At 37.9% G+C, this 25,087-nt stretch overlaps 1 protein-coding gene across 3 annotated transcripts in view; it reads right to left on the minus strand.

Moving 5' to 3' along the window:
* EMCN (endomucin) overlaps positions 1-25,087 on the minus strand; it is a 131,748-nt gene continuing 106,661 nt past the window's right edge. For 2 of the 3 annotated variants that reach the window (XM_045880686.3, XM_064584857.1), the window contains exon 12: positions 1-25,087. This exon is cut by the window's right edge and continues 12,784 nt beyond it. The gene's annotated coding sequence lies outside the window, so the exon portion shown is untranslated. The other variant, XR_010409480.1, reaches the window with a different exon arrangement.

A 25,087-nucleotide genomic window follows, 5' to 3' on the forward strand; every position in this document is an offset into this window, starting at 1 on the left:
TAATGATGGCCTTGTGAAATGTTTTGTGAAGTGTTTTCTTCTCTATTTTCTGGAGCATTTTGTGTAGAATTGGGATTTTTTTTTTTTCTTCCTTAAGTGTTGGTAGTGTTCCCCAGTGAAGCCATCTAAGCCCTGAGTTTTCTTTGTGGAAAGATTTGTAAGTACACAATTATTTTCTTCAATAGCTATAGAGCTATTCAAGTTGTCTATTTCTTCTTGAGAAAGCGTTGGCAGCTGGTAATTTTCAAGGTATTTGTTTATTTCACTTAAGTTGTCAAATTTATTGGTATATAGCTGTTTATAATATTCCCTTATTATCTTTTTGATTTCTCTAGCTTCTGTAGTGATGTCTCCTCTTCAATTCTAGATATTTAAATTTTTGTCATACCCCCAACCTGTCTCTCTTTTTTGATAAGACTAGTTAAGGATTTACCAATATTATTAATCTTAAAACAACAACAACATATGGGACTACATCAAACTACAAAGCTATGCACAGTAAAAAACCAATCAACCAAAACAAAACAAAATGACCAAAGAAAAGGCAACTTACAAAATAGGGGAAAACATTTGCAAATCACATATTAGATAAGGGGTTAATATCCAAAATATATAATCAGGTATTAATATAGCCACTCCAGCTTTCTTTTGATTACTGTTAACATGTACCTCTTTTTATATCTTTTTACTCTTAACATATTTGTAAGTATATTTCTTGTAGGAAACCTACAGTTGGTTTGTTTAGCACAACTTGACAATATTTATCTTTAAATTGGTGTGTTTATATCATTTAGATTTATATTTGGTCTAATTCTTCCTCTCCTTTTGGCAGTATACCATGTGTCATATTTTGAGGGCAACAACTCTTAAAACTTTGTTATAATTATTTCTCCTTACTCTGATTCTAAGCTAAAGAAGCAAATTTATTATTATAATTTTACATTCCATTGGTTTTCTACAGTACCATACTGCAGTACCAACCAATAAGGTCCACCATGGTCTGACTAAAAGTTATATTTCTCGTTATAAAGCTATCCATTGATATTCATGATTACACAGCTGTCTTTGTAACCAGGGTTAGCCCCAGGAAACTGATGAGAGTGTGCTACTGTTCTTCATAGATGAGGTTTGTGCCTTTGACCATGATTATCCCCCTGAGGTACTACCACCCTTGGAGGTCCTGAATGGGTGTTCTGCCTTCCCAGACAGCTCTATTTTTGCTGTAACTGAAATAGGATGTGGTTCTAAATGAATGTTTCTTAAACAGTGGTCTATGGAGCATTTATGTAAGAATCATCTGGGGTATGTCTTGTAGTGTAGATGCCTGGGCACAAACTCGGGCTAACTGAATTTATCTCTGGCAGGTAGGCCCCGGGAATCTGTAGTTTAATAAGCTTCCCAGGTGATTTTCATGCACACTCAATCAAGTTCATGTTATGAAGTATGATAATTAAAGAAAGGCATCATCTGTATTTATAATAATATTTATAAATTTTATGCATGTGTTACTATATTAATGCTATGAAGAGCGTAAGCACAAGCAAAAATAAATCTTAAAACATCGAAATTTAAAAGAAATAAAAATAGAAGTTCTGATATTTATGTCTATATTCTAATGGTTGTATTGTATTCACTCACTTTGGATACCCCTATTCTAAACCTTAGGGGAGCTGGGTAGGCTGAAGGCTATCTGGAATGGGACTCAGGCATAACTATTTTTAAAAGTTCCCCATGCCATCTCCATGTGCAAAAAGGTTGAGAATGTTGCTATTAGAACGATGCTTCTTAAACTTTAACATGCATAGGAATCACCTGGAGAGCTTGTTAAAACACAGATCCTTGGACTCTATTTGCAGATGGGCTTAGGTGAGGCTGATTCTGTGTTTTTAACAAGCTCCCAGGTGAAGCTGATGTTACTGGTTTAAAGACTACTCTCAGTAGCACTGTTGTCTGGCAATGGTGCAGCCTCTCTAAACTTTCAGACAGCTCTTCACCTGTAATAATATTGCCTAACTTGTAGTAATTAAAAATTGAGATTCAGCCTATGCCTATGTTAGTGAATTATTCTTTTGGGAATATAATAATTACTTAAAAATCCTTTCATCATAGGCTCTATCTTACATATTTCAGGAAGACCAATTATCTCACTGTACAGTGGGTCATTGTGATCATCATAAATTCTGTGACCTAAATTAATTAATATCATGGCCATATGCCCTTCACCATGTGATAACCAAGATACATCAACAAGTTTATTGACCTGCATTTACTGAAAATTTTTTTTAATATCATACATTCTCGATATAAGATTGAGCCTGATTCCTATGATTGCAGGGCCCTACTTTTTGTAGAATTAGGTCTTCCTGGACTTCGATGGTACCAATTCTCAAATCTTAAAAGTAGAGAAAGAGGAAGTAGGAGTGAGGACATTCAGTTCCAGTCTGACTTTGCCATTAATTCTCTGTGATGTCTAAAAAAGGTATGTTCAACTTTCTGGGCCTCATGTTCTTCATCTATAAAATAAGGAATTGAACAGATGAATATTTTTAAGTTCTTTTTCAGTTCCAAAATTGTCTTCTCTATAATTTTACAAAATACTGGACCCAGAACAAAAAGGTTATTATGTGTGTTTGTGTTGATTCAGTAATTCAGCACATTTAAAAAAAAAAAAAGAAGTTGAAATGCTTAGCTCTCTGGAGCTTTACTTGTCAGCTTTTAGGGCAGAGCAAGTACAATTACAATGGGTACAGTTTCATGGCAGCTTTGCTCGATCCTGCTGTTAGAAGGAAACGTCTCCATGAATCTGCTTCATCTCCATAGAATCTACTTCAACTATGAAAATCATCAGTTTCAATCTTCCTTTGGCAAAACAAAAGGACTCTGTTATGCTGGCAGAAATTGTAGTTTTCTGTATAAAATTTTGTGTGCCAAATAAAGAACCTAGATAACATTGTTGCCAGCTTAAAAAAGAAAGATTAGTGATTTTCAATAAGGCTACAAATTAGGGTTTCTAATCTGTTAGCCCCTGGTAGGAGTAACAGGTAACTGACAGGAAGCAATTGCAAGGGTTGGGTTTAGTATTTGACCAATTTTAAGGACTCACAACCTAGTAACCACACAATGCTTGGGAAAAATAGAAGCATTTTAGATGTTTTAAAGAAAAGAAGTGGATTATAAAACTCACTCTTGATTACTCGATCATTCCACTTCTGGATATGTTTCCTAAGGAAATAATTAGAAGCATGGTAAAAGCCGTGTTCATGAAGATGCTGAGGATAGGGTTATATACACATACAAAGGAAAATAGTGGAGCAGTCTAATGTCCAATAATAGAGCAGTTAAGTGAATCACTCTATCTGCAGGATTGGATAATATGAAGACATAAATTATATTATAATGATTATTCTAAAACCTGGAAAGAATGGTTACAGTATGTTAATTAATGAAGCCCAAGTACAGAACATGTCCCATAATAATCATGATACAAAATCATGAATATCGAAAAGGTGTCAAGAAACTATACAATATGCAGTAGTTACATAAGAATGAAGAGGTTGTGGGTGACTTTTTCCTCCACTTTCCCAACTTTCCATAATCTATATGTGTGATCTTTCTCTCCGAGTGGTTCAGAGCACGAATGATGCAACCATATGTCTGTGTTCAAACCTGGCTCTACCTCTGACCTGGATGACTTTGGAAAAGTTATTAACCTCTCCCTCTCATGTCCTCATTTCTGAAGTGAGTATAATTTTAGCAACTCTCTCGTAGGTTGTGAAGATTTAATGAATTAATGTGTAAAAATCACTTAGATTGGAGGATATGGCATATAGCAAACATTATAGAAGTGTTCACTATTTATTATTGTTTAAAATAGTTTATCTTCTTTCATCTTTAATGTCTTTTCTATTGATAGAAACACTGAACTTTTTTTTTCTTAAATAAAGAGAATATGAAAGTTGATTCCTCAAATCATTTGGTGCCTCTGACACATATACACCAATTCCACACAATTCAGGAAAAATTACTGGTAAGTTTATATATTTTATACATAATCCCTGCTCTGCTCAGATTCTCATTCTAGATCTTATTTCTTGGAAAGTTTCTTACACGCACTTAACTACACCAATCAATTTATAGGCACTCACACAAATGTAAGCCTTGGTGATTACCACTGGGCTTAAACTGAGACATTTGACTTATTTTTGCTTGAGTCTCAGAAATTCCAGAATTCTTTGGGTGTCTTTGACATGCTATGATCCTGGTCAGCAAATAAGGAAAGCTCATTTTTTAGACAACGATCCATCACAGACAATCTCATTTCAAAAACTGCTGGGAGCTAGAATCTAACTTTACTTGTTCTAAAACTCCTTGGCACAAAATTTGTTTTCATGGTTACAAGCCAATACAGAAGAACCAAAACTCAAACTCATTAAAAATCAGATACGCAAAAAAGTTTTAAGCAAACTTTTAAGATGAGAAAAATCATTGGAATATTTGGAAATAGATGAGACCTAGTTCTTGATAAATACTAGTAGTGACGTATAGATTTCTAATATTTAAAAATTTTAAATCAGAAGAAAAGTCCTAGCTCCGCTGCTCCTTTGTCCTAATGCAGCTCCTCAGTGGCAACACCTTTTATTTTTCAGTTCTTACTGTTGTTACTTCCATGTATTTAAATAATGTGCTAGTACTTCTGGGTCTTATTTTTTTCTAATCTGACAAACTGTTTTACCTGGCAAGTTAGTGCATTTGTATGTGTAATGATTGCTGCTATATTTGAAATGATTTCTACAATCTTATTTTGTGTTCTTTTTCTCCAGTGCTTTCCCCTCCCTCCATCTTTTCCTGTCTTCTTGGATTTATCAAGATTTTAAAAATTCTCTTATTTGCTTGAATTAGTTTAGAAGTTCTGCATTATATGTCTGCTGGTAATTTGACTTAACAAACTTAAATTAATTTTTAAATGTTAAACCAAATCAGGAATTTGCATATAAACCCAACTTTGCATGATATAGTATTCTTTTCATATATTGCTGTTTCTGAGTTGCTAATACTTTAGAATGTTTTCTATTTATATTTATGAGTAAGATTGGCCTCTAACTTCCTTCTCTTTCACTGACATTGTGGGGACCAGGCAATACCAATTCTTAAAATCAGTTGAATCAGTTGAGAATTAAAACACTTTTTCAACACTTTGGGAGAGCTTGTGTGCAATTAGAATGATCTTTCCTTAAAAGTTTAGTAGAACACAGCACTGAGACAATCTGGACCGGAGTTTTTGCGGTGGAAAGTTTTACATTACTGACCTCATTAATTTAACATTAAAATGTCTTAAGAATTTATTTTATACAAATTAAAAATTTTTGTCTGTGGAATCTATAATGATGCCATGCTTTTTCACGACTAAAATGGCTACCTTTCTCTCTTTCTCTATCAGCCTATTAATTTCGATAGTCTTTTCAGTTTCTTGTGACCCTCTCTATTGTGTATTTGTTTTCCATTTTGTTAATATCTTCTCTTTCTTTGAAATTACTTTCTTCTCACTTCTTGTGAGGGATTCTTAGCTCCTTTGCTTAAGGCTATACAGTTCTCTCTACAGAGTGATGTCGTTGCATCTTGTGAATTTTGATATGAAGTATTTTCAGGTTTTACAAAGAAGTGGATCAGAGTGAAGCAAGAGGTGGGCTATAGTAGGTGTTGGGACGTCTGTCCCGGTCACCTTTCCGGAAGGAATCACTGATCCCCTCAATTGCTGAGAGTCCTCCCGGCAGAAGACCTGCAGCTCGAGGCTCCCTTCATATACTGCCTTGACTGATGAGTGTGCCCTCGCTCATGGTTATTCTTCCTTCTTTGGGCACTCTGCCCCCAGTGCCTGACTCACATGGGGTGTAAATTCCTGAACCTCTCTCCCCACTTTGGGACTGCACTTATGGGTCAGCTTCATAATTTCCCCTGGAGTCAGCTCAGGTTTCTGTTGAAATTTCACAGCTATACTTCTGTCCAATCTTCTTTTCTTCTTTTTATTCCCACAGGTATGGATCCTGAGAGTTCCTTAAAAATCCCCTGGTGGGATAATCTCTGTATCATTCTTCTCAGGGAATTAAACCTATGAGAGACGGCTTTCTGGAAGAAATGCTATTCAAGCTGAGAACTAAAGTAGGTGTATATAAGAATATATGCAATAAGTACCAACAGCTCATACGACTGGGGAGTAGAAGGTGTGTGCATGTGTATGCGTGCTGAAGTGGGGGTGATTGTGGGGAAGCGTGGCAGAATGAGAGAAAGAGCTAGAAAACCACACTTACCTAAATCACAAAGGAGCTTATAATCTACCTTGAGGAGTTTGGGGCCTTACATCCCACTGGTAGTATTACAGATGTAGGTACTGGGCATAGTTCATTGATTAGAAGGGCTATGTGGGAAGTCTTTGCCAGATAGAATTCCAGAATATAAGTGGAGCCAAATTTCATTCAAATAGTAAAGATATTACCATTTCTTGAAGTATGATAGTACTTAGCCAACAACAAATGTTTGCAGATAGAAATGATTACCGAGTGATTCCAGAGTTTTTAACTACCCAGTTCCTCATTAGAAGTCCATTTCACTGTTGACTTACCCAGCAGGATTTTGGAAAATGTTTTTACTCTATTGGGACCATGTAGCCTTCTACTTTTATGGCTTGCAGACAAATGGCACCCACAGGGAAAATTCTACTGCACATTGTCAGTTCTCAGATATGCAACCAGATCACTGCTGTGCTTTATTAAAGGCATAAATCTGAACTTGTGCTGAATATGTACAAAGGAAATTTGATTTGTACATCTTTATAACATCAAAGACTTACTCTATTTACTGTCTCATTAAAGGATCAGCACCACAGTAATATTTTCTAATAGTTGATGTCACTGACAGGTCTGAGTTCCCTATGTTTTAAAGGCAGTAGAGAATGCGACATAATCATAAATCACATCCAAGCTAATACCTACTTGTTCAATTGTCAACAATGTATCAGGTATGGAAAAAGTGCTGATTTTATTATTATAAAAATGCAGTTAAAAATTAAGCTTTTTGGTGAGGAAAAAAAAAAACAACACCTCTAAGTATATAGAGGGTCTAAGTAGAAGGAGATGGCAGAAGGAGAATGAGTAGAGGGGGAGGGAGGAAAGTCAAAGGATATCTACCTTTATTTGACTGGAGAGGAAAAAATAACAATGTTTTTATAAAGATTTGAATAAACACTTCAAAAATCTGCCACCAGCAATAAAAGTCAACAGAGTCACTTTGATAATGGATTCTGCCGAAAGTAGCAAATCCTGTTGCATAAATACAGTACTTCAAAAGCAGTATTTCAACTCCTGAGTGACAGGTTGTTAACTCTACTGGTTCAGGGTATCCAGGAGAAAACAATGTTTGTGTATGAAGTTTCATAAACAGAATTGGTAGGCACAGTGATATTTTGTGGTCTAGCTCAACACGAGGGAAGCTATTTCTCACCGCTTTAGTAATCCAATAAGGATTAGTCATATGTTCCCATTTATCTGCAGTTGAGGCTGGGAAATGTAATCTGTGACACTTCTCAATGTCATTTCTACACTCTGGTAATTTGGGGAGAGGTTTAGTTAACTCTTCCACATGAGCCATCGCTGTCCTCAGAAAATAGCAACGGATCCCGTTTTGATTTACTTTTCTGACAATTTCTGCATTGAAATGCGAACATCTAATCTATATCCAATCCTCTGCATTTAGAAAAAAATGATTATATTCAGTTCAATTGAATAAAAATCATTTTACTAAATATTATAGGGATCTGATGTTTTTGAGTTTCAATGTTAAAGTCTGTAAATAAGATATTGTTAGGGTCCTCAGGGAACTCATAGGGAATATATTCTAATAAAACTCAATTTCAATACAATATAGGAGGTGCTAGTCTCTTCTAAGAGTGCTAGGAGTTTTTTCTTCCTATATGTATTTTTTAAAGATTTTATTTATTGATTTATTTTAGAGGGGGAGAGAGAGAGAGAGCACACAGGGAGGAGCAGAGGGGCAGGGAAATGGAGGAGGAGAGAATCTCAAGCAGACTCTGCACTCAGCACAGAGCCAATGTGAGGCCTGACGTAGGCCGATGTGGGGCTCGACCCCACAATCCTGAGATCATGACCTGAGCTGAAATCAGGAGTCAGCTACTTAACCGACTGAGCCACCCCGGCGCCCCTATTCTTTCAATATTTTAATGAGGCATCAGTCATTAGAGGATTGTCAGGAGCTCAGATACAATTGTACTAACATTGGAATTAAGTTTATTTATGTCACATGTCGAGAAATGAACCAAACTTCATAAGATTTTACTGTATCTCCAAAATGTAACCGTGTAGAGAACTTCACACTACATTGAAAATGTCTGATTTTGGAGAAGGCTCTTCTCAATTCTGTCTCTCCAAAGTTGAGGAATAGCTTCCAGGCAGGCGCAGAGTAGCCAATGTCATTTTTATTGTATAACATAACACATGCAGTCAATCTTCTATTGACAGCTAATAATTGATATTTTGCTGTAATGAGCTTTAGTTCCAGAAGTTTCCCGCACTAAGGAGTTTGACATCCACCTAACAGCACAACCACAGCACGTACAGTAAACACTTCGTCTTTCCTGTATCATTACTTGCTATGTTCTTCAGTGGCCTCCACAGCCAGAATTACTACTCCTCAGTCCACTCCTGTAACTTTTGATGAAGAATCAAATGCATTTTTGGATCTTCAGATGGAATTAGGTATTGTAATGGAAAGAAACTCAGCCCCAAAAGCCTGGGTCTACCATGGTGTGACCTGAAATACGCATTTAGCCATTCCATGTCTTCATTCTCTCATGTGAGAAACAGTCTCAGAGTAATGAAGCTTGGATGCCCGATGTATTCTGTTGAGTGAGTCTATTATTCTAGGACATTTCTGTGTAATTATGCTGTCTATGCAGGGAATTCCAATGTAAAAAAAAAGAAGTCTGGTGGATATAGGCTATTCCCCTTCTGTTATTTAGATATAACTTACCTCCTTGTTCAATTTGGAAATCAGTTGTTTATGCTACCTTCTATTTATGTCTTAGGCTTCTTCTGTGCTGTAGCTTTCTTAACTCCATGAATACAAATTATCGACTACCTGGAGCTAACTTCATAATCTACAAGCTTAAAAATTGCACAATTCTTCGGTTTGGCAATACTCTAAGGAGGAAGATAATGTATTGAAAATAAATAGGCTTGGTTTTGGGAATGCTTCCAATTTTGAATCCTTGGCAGGGTTGGACTTCCACTGGAAAATAAAATTAGCCAAAGCTCTAGCTCAAAATCTTTTGAAAGATAAAGCTATGGGGATTACTCTAATGTATTCAAGGTGTCCATGTGCTTTGAGTACAGCTAATAATAAGCTCCCTGGAAAATATGATGAACACACTGGCAGATTATCAAAGTTCAATAAAAATCAACTTCATGCAGATCTAAGACTACCATTTCCAAAATAGATTGGTGGATTTTAGGTTTATTGTTTCATTTGGAATGTTAAGTTTGGGAGTGTGGGAGGCATTTTTCATAATCACAGGGAAGGGGACAATAAGCTTTGCCTCCCACATTCAGTGTGTATCCTCATGCTGTTTTATCTTAGCATCTGAAATTCAAAGTAGCTTCCTCCAAAGCAAAAGGCCACCCAGGAGCTGGAATGAAAGGAGCATGCGGAGGAATTTGCGGTGAAATTTGGCCACAGTCCCTGAAAGCCCCCCTCCCTGTATTTTTTGAGAGTGTTGGGTAATCTTTGAGTGCTCGTCATGTAATGGATGTTCTACCCACCAGACTCAGTCTTTAGGAATTCTGGAGTCACACTGTATTCTTCTCAGAGTGATTGGACCTTAGGAGTGCCTGAAGGTATGACTTGCCTGTTCCAAAGTTCAGAGGAACTAATGAAAATTTTTCAGATCATGAGAATCTCCCTAGTAATCCAGCTACATCTCAGGTTCATAGAAAAGGGTTTAAGTTTCATAACTGAATAAATTCCCTTTCTATTCAGGAATTATATAACTTCCAGCAGTCATTTTCAACCAAGGAGATGAAATGAAGGTTGAATCAAAGTCACCTGTGACACTTTCTTCAACTTACACACTCTCTCCTCTCAACAGGCCCCACTTTCTCTCCCAGATTCTAGCACATTCTTGCCTATGGGGCAGCATGGATAGAATCTGTCACTGTAATCAATAGTTACCTATAAGAGTGGGTTGTATCTCTGCAATACTGGGGTGTGGAAAAGGTTGAGAAAGAGCTCTGTTGTTTCAGAGCAACATTTCTCGACAATGTCTCTAGCTCTTTGAGGATTTGTGAAGTTAGTAATGGAGACTCGCAGGCGATGTTCATTATTTTTTTAAAACAACTCTATATCTACTGACAATAAAGCTGCTCTAGCTGCTGGCTGAAACCACGTCTTTTGTCCTCAAGCTAAAATTATATCAACTCATGGTGATGAGGTAACTATTGTAAGCTATGAGGAAGCTCTGATGAACACTTACATGTTCCTTGATTAATAGAAATGGAGAGCATGAATTTATATTTAATTAGGTCTAGTTATTTGATGGACTATTTCAAAACATGGGACACATAGAAAAAAACTATTAAAGGGCATGTGGCACTAAAATGTTTGGAAACCACTGAACTCAAATGAAGTAGGTTTCAGCACAGGGGAAATATCTTTTGATTTTTCCTTAATCGATAACTTTCTTATTGATAGTAACATCTATAAATACATCTCTCTCTCTCTATATATGTGTGTGTGTGTGTACATATGTATATAATAAGTATTATATATATGTGTGCACAGATTTGTATTTTGTTCTATGATAGGTAGGACTGAAGAAAGAAGAACAAATCTATTAAGGATAGAGTTCTTTATATATTGACAGCTGTAATCATTTATTAACTTTAATTATGATCTTTTAAAATTATTCCTGTTTGATTAATCTCCAGTAAATTTGAGTTCCACACCCTTGCTCTTCCTGGAATGGGTGCTGTGGGTGGTGAGATCGTGGGAGGCTCAACTTCAGAATACATTTTTACAAAATTACTATCATCAGTAAGTTCTGGGTCTTACATAAGGTATGAATGATTGACCTGAAAAATATATCTGTGAATATGATGCTTATTAATATAGTTCTTACTGCTTTTTGTATAATGGATGATAAACGAAAGTTTGGACATTTGGGTGTCTTTCTTTCTGCAGTATTAGCAAGAATTTCTACCAGCAAGCTGTCATTAAGAAAGTTGTTACTAAGGAAAGAGAATCATGGTGGGATACCCTGAAAGCTACCAGCTTTTAACTTTTGGGGAGCAGCAGAAAGCTATTTGCCCTTTTCCTATTTCCTTCCTAATACCAATTAGAATTGAACGGGACAAGGGTGGCAGTGCTTTGTTACATGGCAGTGAGGAACAAGGGCATGAGAATGGGTGACATAGTTTCCAGATGAACAAATATCTGGGTCTGTTGGTTTGATTTTTAACGTATTGGTAAGAACACAATGGAAGGAGAAGGCTGACCTGTTGATTTTCCTTCCTGGAAGAAAGGTGTCTTTTAATTCTGAAACTCAAGTGCTATTCTAGAAGAATTCTGCTTTTTAAGGCAATAGCCAATAGGTTCTTGAGATTCTGGGTCATCCTTTCAAGTTGCTGGGACAGAGAGAAAACATGCGTGATCAATATCAACCCCAATTCATTCCCATATTTAGTTAACAATATTTTGGCACTCTTGGAGTGATGCTGGGCTATGATATTTATCAGTTAGTGACCATAGTGACTCCTCAGTCAGATTTTAACACAAGGAGGTCGGACAGAGGAAGAAAGAAAAGAAAGAAAGGATGCAAACCTTTGCACTGTGTGAAATAATATATGAATTCATCTTTCTGAAATCCCTTTTCATCCCTGCCTGTTTCCATTGTAAAGCAGGAATAATAGCTGGAAACTTGAAAGCAGTTTGACATCTGTCCCACTTCATGTGTAGAATATCTGCTCTCCATCAGTGGGCCATCTCTCTAGACAGTGCTCAGAGAGGAAGCCCCATGGGGCAGGAGCTTGAGAACCAACATACCATAAGCCCTTCTGCGGGCTGTCTAGTCAGATGGCTCAGAACAAAGTCGTGAGGACAGTCTTCCAGCTTTACGTGTGGTCTGAGAGCCTAACAAACAATCGCAGGGAAAAGTCAGAGGTCATTGTTCCTCCATCAACAATTCCAAAGTTATCTTCACCCTGCTTTGAACTTCTTAGTGAATTTTCTATGCTTTGTTCTCTCCCTCCCCATTACAGTACTCAGCGCAGCGCTCTGCGCTTACATCAGCCTCTCAACAGTCATGAGCAGGTTGGATGTAAGTTAAATTTGAAGTAGTGGGTTGGAGGCGGGGGGATGAGGGTCACGCAAATGCTCCACTTGGATCTTCCGTGTGAAGCGTAAGTGCTGGAGGTCTCGCTGCTGCCTTCCCAACCCTTGTCTCTGGCGCTAAGGCAAGTCCATTCCTGCAAGGGCAGGACTCCTCTTATGGGTAACTCGGGCCTGCAGACTCTGGAGGCTTGGCTGAAACCTTTAGAGCTGGGTAGCCAGTGTGAGACTCTTCCTCCCGACCCTCCTTGCTTTCCCTCTCCTTCAGCTGGAGTCACACCTGCAGCCTGCTCCAAAGCCTTCCCCTGCCTCCTCCAGCTTCCCCTGCTCTGCCCCTCACAGGGTTATTCTCCAGCAAATCTTTTGTGGTCTAACCCTATCTTGGCATCTGCTCCTCAGAGGACGTGCTCGAACGCAGGAGGGAAGCTGACTTCCTCCCATGTTTTAGAGCTCTAAATCTGAATGTAAAGAAGGTTTTAGGGAAAACCAGGTGGATATCCAAATGGGATTCCAAAATGTGCTTGGCCACCCTCCCTCTCCCTTAACTCTTTTACAGCTTCCCAGCCCTGTAGCAGGGATCAGCCAACTTTGTCACAAAGGGCAATATAGTAAATGTTTTATGCTTATGGGTGATAATGTCTCTGCACAGCTACTCAACTCTGCTACTGTAGTGTGAAAGCTACTGTAGGCCATACATAAAGGAATGGCTGTGCCTATGTGCCTGTGTTTATTTAAAAAACAGGTGGCAGGGCTTATTTGGCATGTGGGCCATAGTTTGCCGACCCCTGGTCTTTCAAGTACACATCAGAGATTTCCTTTGGCTGACTTATTCAGTCGTTTATTTAGACCTCTGGAAATCGAGACGATCTTTTAAGATAGAGAGAACAGGAGGATCTGTGTTCTGTATTAGCATCTGCTCCTTTAGAAATGCCTCACTCTGCAGTCAGCATTGAAGGCTCTCCCTTCCCTGGGGGTCTTGCAGGGGCCCCATGATACCCGCTCCTCAGCTCTTTTTCATTTTGCTTGCACATTGCTAAGCACTCCACTTCCTATTCTAGCAAATGAAGCTTTCCTTTGTTGTTGTTGTTGCTGGAAATTTAAAAAACTGAAATATAATAAGAGCATGACTGCATCTTGTAAAAGCTTCTAGCAACTACAATAGGAGTCACTATGGCAACTCACATTTTTTTTGGATTAAAGCATTTTGGAGTGGGAGCTGATGAGAAAAAAAAAAAAAAGTGTTGCATGCAGCCAACTGAGGTTTTGACTTTAGCTAGAAAAATACCCCAAAGTTTTCCCAGAGGCATAGGAGTGTGGGGGAAAGGAAGCAGAGCTGATAAAAGGACCCAGGGCTGAGCACAAACTCAGGTAAGAAGTCAGTCAATCAAACAGCCCAAATACTCTGAAGCTACAGGTGAGATGGGGAGATTTTACCTCACTGATTATGCTTAATTGGTGGTGAACATGGATAGTGATTGATGTTTAAATGCTCACTGTGGCTTCATTTATATCCCTGCTTGGATGTTCTACTTGGATTGTACCATTCTCAAAGAAAAGATTTAGATGGGGGCACTGGGCCCATTTGGACTGCCTTTGGCACTTATTCCAAACTCCAAGACAGAATGGAAGATAATGGCCTCCGTTCTTGGATGTGGGGTGGTGGCAATGTAAACCTTGGCTCTACCTCTTGAGAGAGATCTCCGACTTAGAATGGATTTCCAAGCCATCCCTCTGTCTCTTGGCTCTTCACCCTGATCCTCTGTCCTTCCCTCCTTCTTTGTTCTTGTTGAGACCTCAGGCAAAGCCAAGGCTGCCAAATAAGCAATAGGTGATAAATCTTCATTTACACGGAGCCTCTTAAGATGATGACAGTGTGCAATAGTTTTAACGAAGCATCCAGAGTTGTGAGGGTTAATCATCCAATTAATGATAACATAGCGTATAACAAACATAAATCATTAGCAATAACAGTAACAGTTACAAAGCGATGGAAGGACTGAGGATGACTGCCCTGATGACTACAATAATAAAGAAATACGTATCATCTCATTTGCTTTTCACAGCATCATCTGTAGTTGCCATTTTACAGATGAGAAAATTTAGGCTCAGAGTGTGATTTTGATGACATGATTCAACAAAGGGCACAAAACTGAGAATTCACAGAATACAAATTGTTGGCTAGTCTGGCTTCTGATGGCTGGGACAAGTGTTGAGGCTCAGAATTCTGGAGTTGGATGATCAGGGTTTGAAACTCCATTCTATGCCTTGCTCAATAAGTTACTCAGCATCCCCGTGTCTGCTGCACAGGGTTGCTGGGAGGATTAAGTGAGCACTGTTTGGAGAACATTTAGAATCATGTTTGGCATATGTACTACATCAGAGTTTGTAAAATAGATAAATATGCCATGTGGTTTTCAGGAAGTTGAATACATAGCTGACCTGAGGAAATCTGGCTGATCTTTCTGGGCTTCATTTTCTATTTAACTGCAAAATGGAGATAGGAATAGTGCTTATGTTATAGCTGCTTACCAGGCTAATTGAACTCAATGTGAAGACCTTAATACAATGCCTGGGACTGTTCTGGTAGCTTTTGAAGTAGCCTGGCTTCCCTAGAAAACAGAACAAACAAGATATATGTGTGTGTGTATATTACAAACATATATGTATATATATACACATGTGTATACAAACACATATGTATATATACACACATGTATATATACATATATGTTACACATATATATTTACTATAAGGAGTTGCCTTATGCAACTATAAAGACTGAGAAGTAAACCCAATATCTGCAGTCAGCAAGCTGGAGAACCAAGAGAACAAGTAGTGTAAATTATAATCTGTGTCTGAGTCCAAAGGCAGAAGATCTATGTCCCAGCTCAAAGACAGTCAAGCAGAAAACATTCCTTCTTATTCAGCCTTTTATTCTATTCAGGCTTCAATGAGCACCACTCACACTAGGGAGGGTGATCTGCTTTGCTCTGCCTATCAATTCAGATGTGAATTTCATCCAGAAACGCACTCGCAGACCCAGTCAGAAGTAATGTTTGTAATGGACTGACTGTTTCTGTCCTTCCAAAATTCATATGTTAAATACCTAACCCCTAAGATGATGATTTAGGAGGTGGGGGCTTTTGGGAGGTGATTAGGTCACGAGGGTGGAATCCTTGTAGATGGGATTAGTGCCCTTATAAAAGAGACCCTTGCCCTTTCCACCATGTGAATTTACAGCAAAAAGATAGCTGGTCATATAAGAAGCAGGTCTTCAACAGACATTGAATCTGCTGGTGCCTTGATCTTGGACTTCCAGCCTCTAGAACTGTGAGAAATAAATTTCCGTTGTTTATTAGCCACTCAGTCTCCTTCACTTATGCTGGACTTCGAGTTCTACCAGTTAACCATGCTCATCCTTACTTTCAGGCCTGTGCCCAAGCCCCTCCTTTCAACGGGGGTCATTCTTTCCTCACTCTTGGTTACCTGCTTCTCATCCTCTGTCTTAGCTGAGGTATCATTTCTCCAAAGAGGGTTTCCATGATGGCCCAGATGAGATTAGATCCTGCTGAGATGTGCCCCAAGAGCATATACATTTCCCTCTTTTAGCACCATCTTTCATTTAATTATTTTTCTTACTATATTTTTTGGTAACTACATGTACTAAAGGCATGACCCATTTTCACTCTGTATTCTCAGTTCTTACCACAGTGCCCGACACATAGTAGGACCTCATTAAATAGCATATCTAATTGAATTTAAGATGTATTGATTGTAAGACACCTCAGTATTTCATATACCTCTAGAAGAAAACAAATCTTCCAAGTAACTGACACAATGCTTTTTTATCTTTGAGCATTTTTATTCTATATTTACGAGAAGATGTTATTTAGTCTGATTTAGACACAGCTTTTTATCACATACTACTCTTGTATGTCTATGAAAAGAAGAAAGTGAAATAAACTCGTTAGTATGTTTCATAAATGCCTTCATATTTAGAATCTGAGTCTTCTGATTTATTGTATTGTATTTTTTATTGTGGGGAAGTATACATGACATAAAATTTAGTATTTTTACTCTTTTCAAGTGGACAGTTCAGTGACAGTAAGCATATTCACATCATTGTGAGATTTGTTTTTTAACACTTTAGGATTTTTTTTCTTCCTCCCATAAGATATTACCTTCTTTGACATCAAGAGCATCAGTGATAGCACATCTTAAAAGGATGATCCACTATTGTCTCTGAGGATTTGGTACAAATTTCACAACATCCCTCAAGTATTTTTATACACGTGGCCCAGCAATGACAGATCCACCACGACTGTAGCTGGGCCAAAGTGATTTTAGGAGGCATCCCATTTCCAGAGATGTTAAAAGTGAAAAAAAGGTAAGACAATAAACATGGCATTTGACAAATAAATACTGTAAACTATATAAATACATGTAAGAAGGTCTAACACATATTTATGTAGATAGGTAGGTAAATATCAATGACACCTTGTGCTCAATATGTGTGTGAAAAAGGAGAAGTCTACAGGGGATGGCTTACAGACAGGCCTCTTTGAGAGCTTCAGAGGCCAAGGCAGGACTGTGGCATGATGCACCCTCCTTTTTCTCCAGGTTCCTGCCCCTTTAGGGCGGGGCGAGAAGTGGGATGGGGCTTTCACTTTTGTGGAAGAAACTTAGCTGTCTCCTTCTTTTGAGCTTATACATTTTCTTCTTCAGCATCATACCCTCTCACTGTAACATCTGACTGGATTTATACACAGTGACTTAGGGTCTTGATTCTGTTAAGGCTTTAGGACGCCGTAAAGTTTATCTAGTCAAATCTTTATTTAGTAAAAGAGGAAATTTGATATCCATAGAGGTAAGAAGCAACTTTCTCATAGTCACAAGTAGACAAATACAGAGCAGAGTAAATGGAATAGACACTGCAGTGTAACGTCATGGGCTAAGCAGTTGGGAAGCCTAAACTCATGTATGTTCATCTATAATACACTGGGCTGAATTGTGTCTTCTCAAAATTCATATGTTGAAGTCCTAATCCCTAGTACCTCAGAATATAGCTATATTTGGATATGGGGTCTTTAAAGAGGTAATTATGGTTAAATGAGGCTGTTGGGTAGACCTAGTCCAATCTGACTGATGTCGTTATAGCAAAATGTTGGGATACACAGAAAGAGACACAAAGGATGTGGCAAGAAGGTCGCTATCTATAAGCCAAGGAGCAAGGACTCAGAGGATGCCAATCCTGCCAGCACCTTGATCTTGGACTTCCAGTCTTCAGAACTATGAAAGAAATTTCTATTGTGTAAGACTCCCCTGTTGGTGGCATCTTGTATGGCAGCCCTAGCAAACTAATACATCTTGATGAGGGAAGAGAAGAGGGGATTCAGAAAGATAATTACAAATGAAGGAGGAGGAGTGCACTGGAACATCCTTAAAAACTTACAGCAAGATTGGGCTATTAGTACAGTTCAGGGAGGCTCAGGAGAAGCCAAATTCTCCTTCAAACCACAATACTTTTCTTCCCAAAGCACTCAAGGAAGAGATGAGACAAAAGCAAGTCTATAACACATGGCGGGTGGTTAAGCATGGCTTGGTGGGGAATGCCATTAGAGAACTCTTGTCTGCTGGGCGAGGGAATAGGATGAGGGCGTCTTTCCTTGCAGTGATTCACACCTGTTTTAGCCCCTGGTTGGTTATGTAAGAGGACAGTATACACAAGAGAAGAAAATGATATTCTTGGCAGTTTCAGGTTTTTATTTCTTCTTGACTAAGTCTGAGCTACTTGTATGTCTCAATAAAGTCATTCATTTTATCAAGATTTTAAAATTTATTAGTCTCCTATGGGCAACTGGGTGGCTCAGTCAGTTAAATGTCTGCCTTCGGCTCAGGTCATGATCCCAGGGTCCTGGGATCGAGCCCCGTATTGGGATCCCTGCTCAGTGGGGAGCCTGCTTCTCCCTCTCCCACTCCCCCTGCTTGTGTTCCCTCTCTTGCTGTCTCTCTCTCTCTGTCAAATAAATAAATAAAATCTTTTTAAAAAATAAAATAAAATTTATTAGTCTCCTAATTGTATGGATTTTTCTTTTCTAATTAAAATAATACATCTTCTGTATTCATTATAGACCTTTTCTCATATATATATATTTTTGTCTTCTCCCTCTTTTTTTTCCTACTCTTTATTGCCTCCAAAGAAAATTTAAATCCTTCATTGTATTTGGTTCCCTTGGAATCTTCAAAACACTTGCTCTGACATGCTGCCATGCTCACCTGTTAACCTGTGCTGTCATGTGGGTTTCTCCGTGACACAGAGATTACGTTCTTTTCCACCTTATCCCTGATTCTTGTGGTGGATCACTGTCAGACTTATGGTCTTCTCCTGAGTCTTCATCACTATGCTCTGTTCTCCTGTCCTGCACAGGATGTCTTTAACTTGCTGCTTGTTGCCTCTTCCTTGAAGGGACTAGATCTATACCTGATGTTTATAAACAAATACAGTATATGGATTGCCTTTGACCTCACTCACCAACCACTTGAGTATTTGCTCTGTTGGTTCTATCTTATGTGCATGACAAGAGCAGAGCAAATTGTTGCACATAGTCTTCATTTCCATTTCTGAGTTTGACAGCCTTTTACCTAATGCAACCCTACTGAAGTTCAACATGTGATACCCCTTCTTGAACTCCTACACTCCTACTCCACCCCAACTTCCTTTTGTAATAAATTGAATTAGTGCACTAGGTGAAAAAGACTAGTACTCAAAATGTTCTACTCCTCTGGCTCTTTCCATGCTTGTGCTTAAGACCAGTTCCTACTTTCTGGCCAGTTATTTTCTGAGTGTTGCATTCACTGGATGGATATAGAAAGAGGGGTATGATGTCCTGCAGGAAGGAGAAGCATGACAATATCATCTTGTTTGCCTCAAAAAAAAAAAAAATAGAATCCACACAGCAGCAGGTTTCATGCTCAATGTGTTGGTTGGTTCATATTCTCCCTCTGAGTGGAACAAACAGTGAGGAAATAAAAAGATATGTTCCTTTCTGTTATCTAACTTTTGCAGAACAACGGATCTGCTTTCTTTTCAGAAGCAAAATACATGTGGGATAATAGTTGTATTTCCCAGTCCCATTTCATTGTTTTAATTCCAGTTTTAGGCAATTGTAAGAGTTTTCATCTTTTTCTTCAACTTCTAAGTGGCAGTCGGGTTTGTCATTTTGCTTCTGACATATTCACAGTGTCTGGAATACCCTAGGTGCTCAAAAAATAATTCACTTCATAAATGGATGAATGTCACCATTGTTATATGACTGGGTCATTAGGACAATTAGCTAGAATAAATTTTTAAATGAGGCTTCACTATTAAGGTTGGTTTCATTAAATTCTAGTGCCAATTTTATTTTCTTCCTACTTAGTAATGTGGGTATATAACAGAAGTTAATAGGGGCCCCTAGGTGGCTCAGTTGGTTAAGCATCTGCCTTCGGCTCAGGTCCTGGGATCGAGCTCCACATCAGGGTCCTGGGATCGAGCCCCACATCAGGCTCCCTGCTCAGTGGGGAGTCTGCTTCTCCCTCTGCCTCTGCCCCTCTCCCCCCAGCTTGTGCTCTCTTTCTCCCTCTCTCAAATAAATAAATACAATCTTTAAATAACAACAGAAGCTAATAACTTGATTTGGAAATTTTGATGTGTAAGAAATTGTATTAAGATCAATCTTTTTTTTTTCACAAACATGTATTGAGTACCTGTTTAGGTTAGCACTATGGCATGATAGAAGTCTTTTCAGCTAAGGATATGGGGTGGCTATATAAATGTGAGAAGCACAGGTTTAATATACAAATATATTTTTATATTAAGGGTAATTAAAACATATTGTGAGATATAATAGAGTAATGTAAAATGTGCAATGAGATACAGAAGGAGTGACATTTGAATTATGGGGTCTTTAGAGAAGATCATGAAGGCTAAGAGTTCTGAAGGATGAAGATCTAAGAGGAAGAGCATTTCTGAGGAAGGTAGTAATATCCAGAGTCTAGAACAGTCAGGGAATTATATGTAGTTAAATGTGATTGAAAAAACAGGGTGAAGGCTTACTGGAAGGGTCTTGAAAATGCAGTTATCTATGGATCATGGAGGGTAATTTTCCCTAGAACACATGGATGGTACTAGATTCAGAAGGGTGGTAGACCATAAACCAGAGTGATAATGACTGAGTTAGCTAAGCAAGTGTGGGGCTGTGAGAAGTGCATGTGGATAAGAGTTATATAACTGGATGAAGCTTCCTTTGAGGAAATGGATTTAAAATAGCATCGGATAGGTTAGAAGAGAAAGTGCTGAGGGAATTATTGTGTACTTACAGAAAGAGATGTATGTGTGTGTGCGCGTGCTTGTGTGTGTGTGTGTGTGATCAGAAGTACACTTGACCTAAAGTTTGAGCAGGGTCGCTGCTGCTTCACTCGGCCGGCATTTGTTTGGTATCTCTTGGAGTCATGGCTGAAAACACGGGCTCAACTCCAAGAGAGGCAAAGTACAGATGAAATTAAAGCATAAACTAAGAATACTTGGAGAATAGAACAAAATGAGCTACCAGGGAAATTGCTGGGGAAGCATCAGTGCAGATTTTCAAGGACTCTGAGCTGATGTCAGAAGAGGGATGTATTGAGGGAACGTATAATCCTAAATAGTAAATATAATTGGAAAACTATTAAGTAAGGGGTATATAAGAAGAGTAAGTACAGGCAAGCAGGATGTGAGGATTAGCATGTTAAAATCATAAAGAATGGGCATTCACTTTTATTCAAAATGCAGGCCTTATCTCTAGAAACTTATATAAACCCCATCATTGACTGTACCAAACCTTTTCCACTTTATTCAAAATCAAATTCCACCCCTATTTATATATATATATAAATAGATATTACCGGCTCTGCTTCTTCAAAATTAAACTTACCAGATTCACTCTCATGTTTATGTGTCTTCAACTGACACCACTATTCAACCAGTCATACAAGGGAGCCATGCATCTGCAAATCATCTAGGTTGTATCTCCTTTGCTCATCTTTCATATCTTACATTACAGAATGCTGTCAATTTTCCAATTCCTCTTCCTTTACAGTAATTACCTTCATCCAGATACTAATACAATTTAAGTGGAACTATTTTAATAACAATCACCTCCTCCCCCCATATACATATATACAACACTAGACTGAAGCCCCTTAATAGCATGGATATTTATCTCATTTTTGCCTCTTGGCACTTATTTCTAGTTGCTAAATGTTTATTGAATGGATTGTAATGGGACAAAAAGTAATTGAATTATGAATGTCCCTATTTTGGGGCGCCTGGGTGGCTTAGTCTGTTGAGCATCCGACTCTTGATTTCGGCTCAGGTCATGATCTCAGGGTTGCAAGACTGAGCCCTGCATGGGGCTCCCTGCTCAGTGGGGAGCTTTCTTGAGATTCTCTCCCTCTGTGTCTCCCCCTGCTCTCATGCTCTCTCTCTCTCTAAAATAAATAACTAAATCTTTAAAAAAAATGAATGTCCCTATCTTTCCTATTTTTAAAAAGAGTTTAGAGGCCTTGTCATTTCATTTATTTCTCTTTACTCAGCTTCTTTGGAGGTTTTTGCCTTTGCGAGGATAGTTCTTTGGGATTTCGTAATAGGGAATTAAGATAAGAAGGAGAGCTGGAAAGGAAGGGCTTGCAGAAGAATTACTCAGAGAACCTTTAGAGAAGATTTGAGAAAAGTTAAGTGTATTTTATGAATAAAATGGGTGGGACAGAAAAGAGTTTTCAGAATATGTTGCTGTGGTCAGGAAATCTCCCTCAAGTGTTGAGAAATACAAGTAGAAGAAAAGAGATCTGAAAAATGTAATTCGTAATAACTTTTTGGTTGCCTAATTGTGTATGTACCTTGACAAAAAGAGTCACAGATTCAATGCAGATACAGACAATTAAATACATAATACATAAATGAGTGAGTGAGTGAGTGAGTGAGTGAATGAACGGGTAAGAGCCTGACCAGCGTTGTCATCTGGGTGGAGGGTATTTTGTATCTGTGTTAGAATTACTGCAGGCTATCCCAGGTAATGGGTCCTAACCAGAGAATTCTGTGGCATTTGCCTTAGAAGGGGCAGTTTGATTTTCAAATTTGCAAGATGAGGTGATAATTATTTCATTATAGTAAAGGTGCTTTAATAGAACTATATCCTGATGAGCCTATTAAAATAAATTTATATGTGAATGTGTGCCAAAGCATTGAACAAATTGATCTGTTTGATGAGATTGCTTAATATTTTCCAATTAAATTGTATTTACAAATATAATTATTTCAATTTTAATGTAGTTGGCGTGGAGCTTCGTGAGCATGTATATATTTTGTTACAGATAATGTTCTGCTAATATGTGTAGTTATCTTTAATGCACCTCCTAGTTATGAGAGTAGAACTTCTTAATTTAGCAAAGAATGATTGCTCTAGCAGATGCCATCCAGTCACCTGGTAACTATTTAAATATATGCTGTAGACTGGGGACTTTAAAACCTAAGCTTGATTTTCACATCATTACCAACTGACTTTTTTTTTCCTTTCATAAGCTTATTTCTGTTCTGTGAGCAGTTTTATTAGAAAATAGCCTCAAGGAAGCATTAATAGCATACAATCAAGAGAGTGATGACCTCATTAGAGTCACATGTGGTTTCTCTTTACGAATTTACAACACAATGAGTGGTTGGTAAAATAGTCCTGCTGCATCCTTAACTGTATTCTTAATAACAATCTCACTACGGATACCAAGCACAAAGAGCTGCTGAGCTTATGTGTAGGATATTAAATTTAAAAACCTGGTGGTAATCTTTCGCAAGAAGAAAACTAAAGTGGGAATGACTAGCAGGACAACTGATGGATACTTGAAGATAGTTTTTATTGATAAAGATGATATAGGCGACACTTCATTTTGAAAAATTAATTGGAGAGTTTGGCAAACATTTGATCTCATCACTAAGGACTGGCTCTGAACTTTTGATATTTTAAAGTATTGCTCTATCTTCCTATTCCCCTTTTCAGTTTTGGGTATTGGAGTTACTAAATCCCAGGACTGGGGTCCCTAAACTATTGGGACCTAGTCTGTAGCCATTAAACACAGTGGTTATCAAGCATTTGAAATGTGGTGAATCTGAACTGAGATAGCTTGTAAGTGTAAAATGCACACCAAATTTCAAAGACTTCCTTTGGAAAAAAAAAGAATGTATTTCTTTTGTAGTTTTTAAAAACTATATTTTGTGTATATATATGTTAAAATAATTAATTTTGTCTGTTTCCTTCTAGTTTTTGATGTGACTACCAGGAAAATTTAAATCACATACGTGGCTCACATATTTCTATTGAATAGCTTTGCTTAGACTTTAGAAAAATTGTCATAGGATTGTGCGTCTAGTGACATTATTTGCTTAGTGTCAGTGAATATGTAAGCTTTAATAATTCTAGTAGCACAAAACATTCTAATCATGTGTCTCCAAATATGTACCTATTAAATTCTTTTTTAAAAAAAACTTCTCATGAAGCTAAGATGTTGAAAAAAATAGCTTGCTCTTAAGTTTTTGGTGACTGAATGACTTCTTGTTAACATAATGACAATTTTTGGTAATTCCAGGCAAGGTTGGTAGGCCATCTAATTTTTCAAGTCCAGGGAAAGCAAAAAATGTCAGCTTCCCTGATGGAAACGGCTTTGAACTAACATCAGAAGACCTGGGTTAAAGCTAAAGCTCTCTTGGCCACTTACAAAGGGTCTGCATGTTCTCTGGTAATAAATTATCTTGCTGGGAGCCAACAATGTGCTCCCATATCTATAAGAAGGGGAAAATTAACAATAGGGGCCCAACTTATCCATAAGGTTGTTGTGGAAAATGGAATCATAATTTCAGTAAAATCTTTTGTAAATTGTTATTACATATATAAGGTGTGATTTGTTACCTTTTAATATATGGGCAGGAGAAGTATATATATATTTGTTTTATTATGTTTTTTGAAGGAGAAAAATATATATGTAGTATTTGTTTGGTAAAGCTCTTGCTGAGCTAAACTGAGATTTACATTTACTCTCTGCCCCAGCTTCCAGCTAGAGATAATGACCTTAACTACTTCTGTTTTCAGCTCTTCTGGGGCTCGTCACTACAATTGTAAATAATAAACTTACATCCTTTTCTGTAAGTAGTGGCTAATTGACCCTGTGCTATTGAATAAAAGAGAATTTAGCTCAGGAACACTACCTCCCAAGTTAAATAACCTGTATCACTCTTCAATGCTTCTATTGCTTTTCTTTTTAACCTTAAATAATATAATTAAATCTATTCTTTTTTCCATTAACTTCGACAGTGTCTCTTTCTCCTTGTGTGAAATACAGGCATTATTGTCCCTCCTGCATCTCTCACCTCTCCTCCTTCCCTTATCCCGTAACTTCTTTCAACTCTGCCATTATTTTGGATCTTTTAAGTTTGGGTTCAACCTTAAATTCTGTCTACTGAATAATTCCAAAACTGAGAGGCTATGAACATATCTTACATTATTATGATTAGGATAAAGTGTATTCACAGCAGAATCCAGGAGTGAGGTTTGCTTTACCTCAAAGGGTCCTTGTGCCATTTTGTGGAGGCTTCCTCCTTGTGGACTTAAAAGTCATACTTGGAGAGAACAAGCA

This window comes from Mirounga angustirostris, unplaced genomic scaffold (assembly GCF_029215605.1).
Source record: "Mirounga angustirostris isolate CCGP_5_RB_7025 unplaced genomic scaffold, mMirAng1.0.hap1 SCAF_2, whole genome shotgun sequence".
Classification (NCBI taxonomy): domain Eukaryota; kingdom Metazoa; phylum Chordata; class Mammalia; order Carnivora; family Phocidae; genus Mirounga; species Mirounga angustirostris.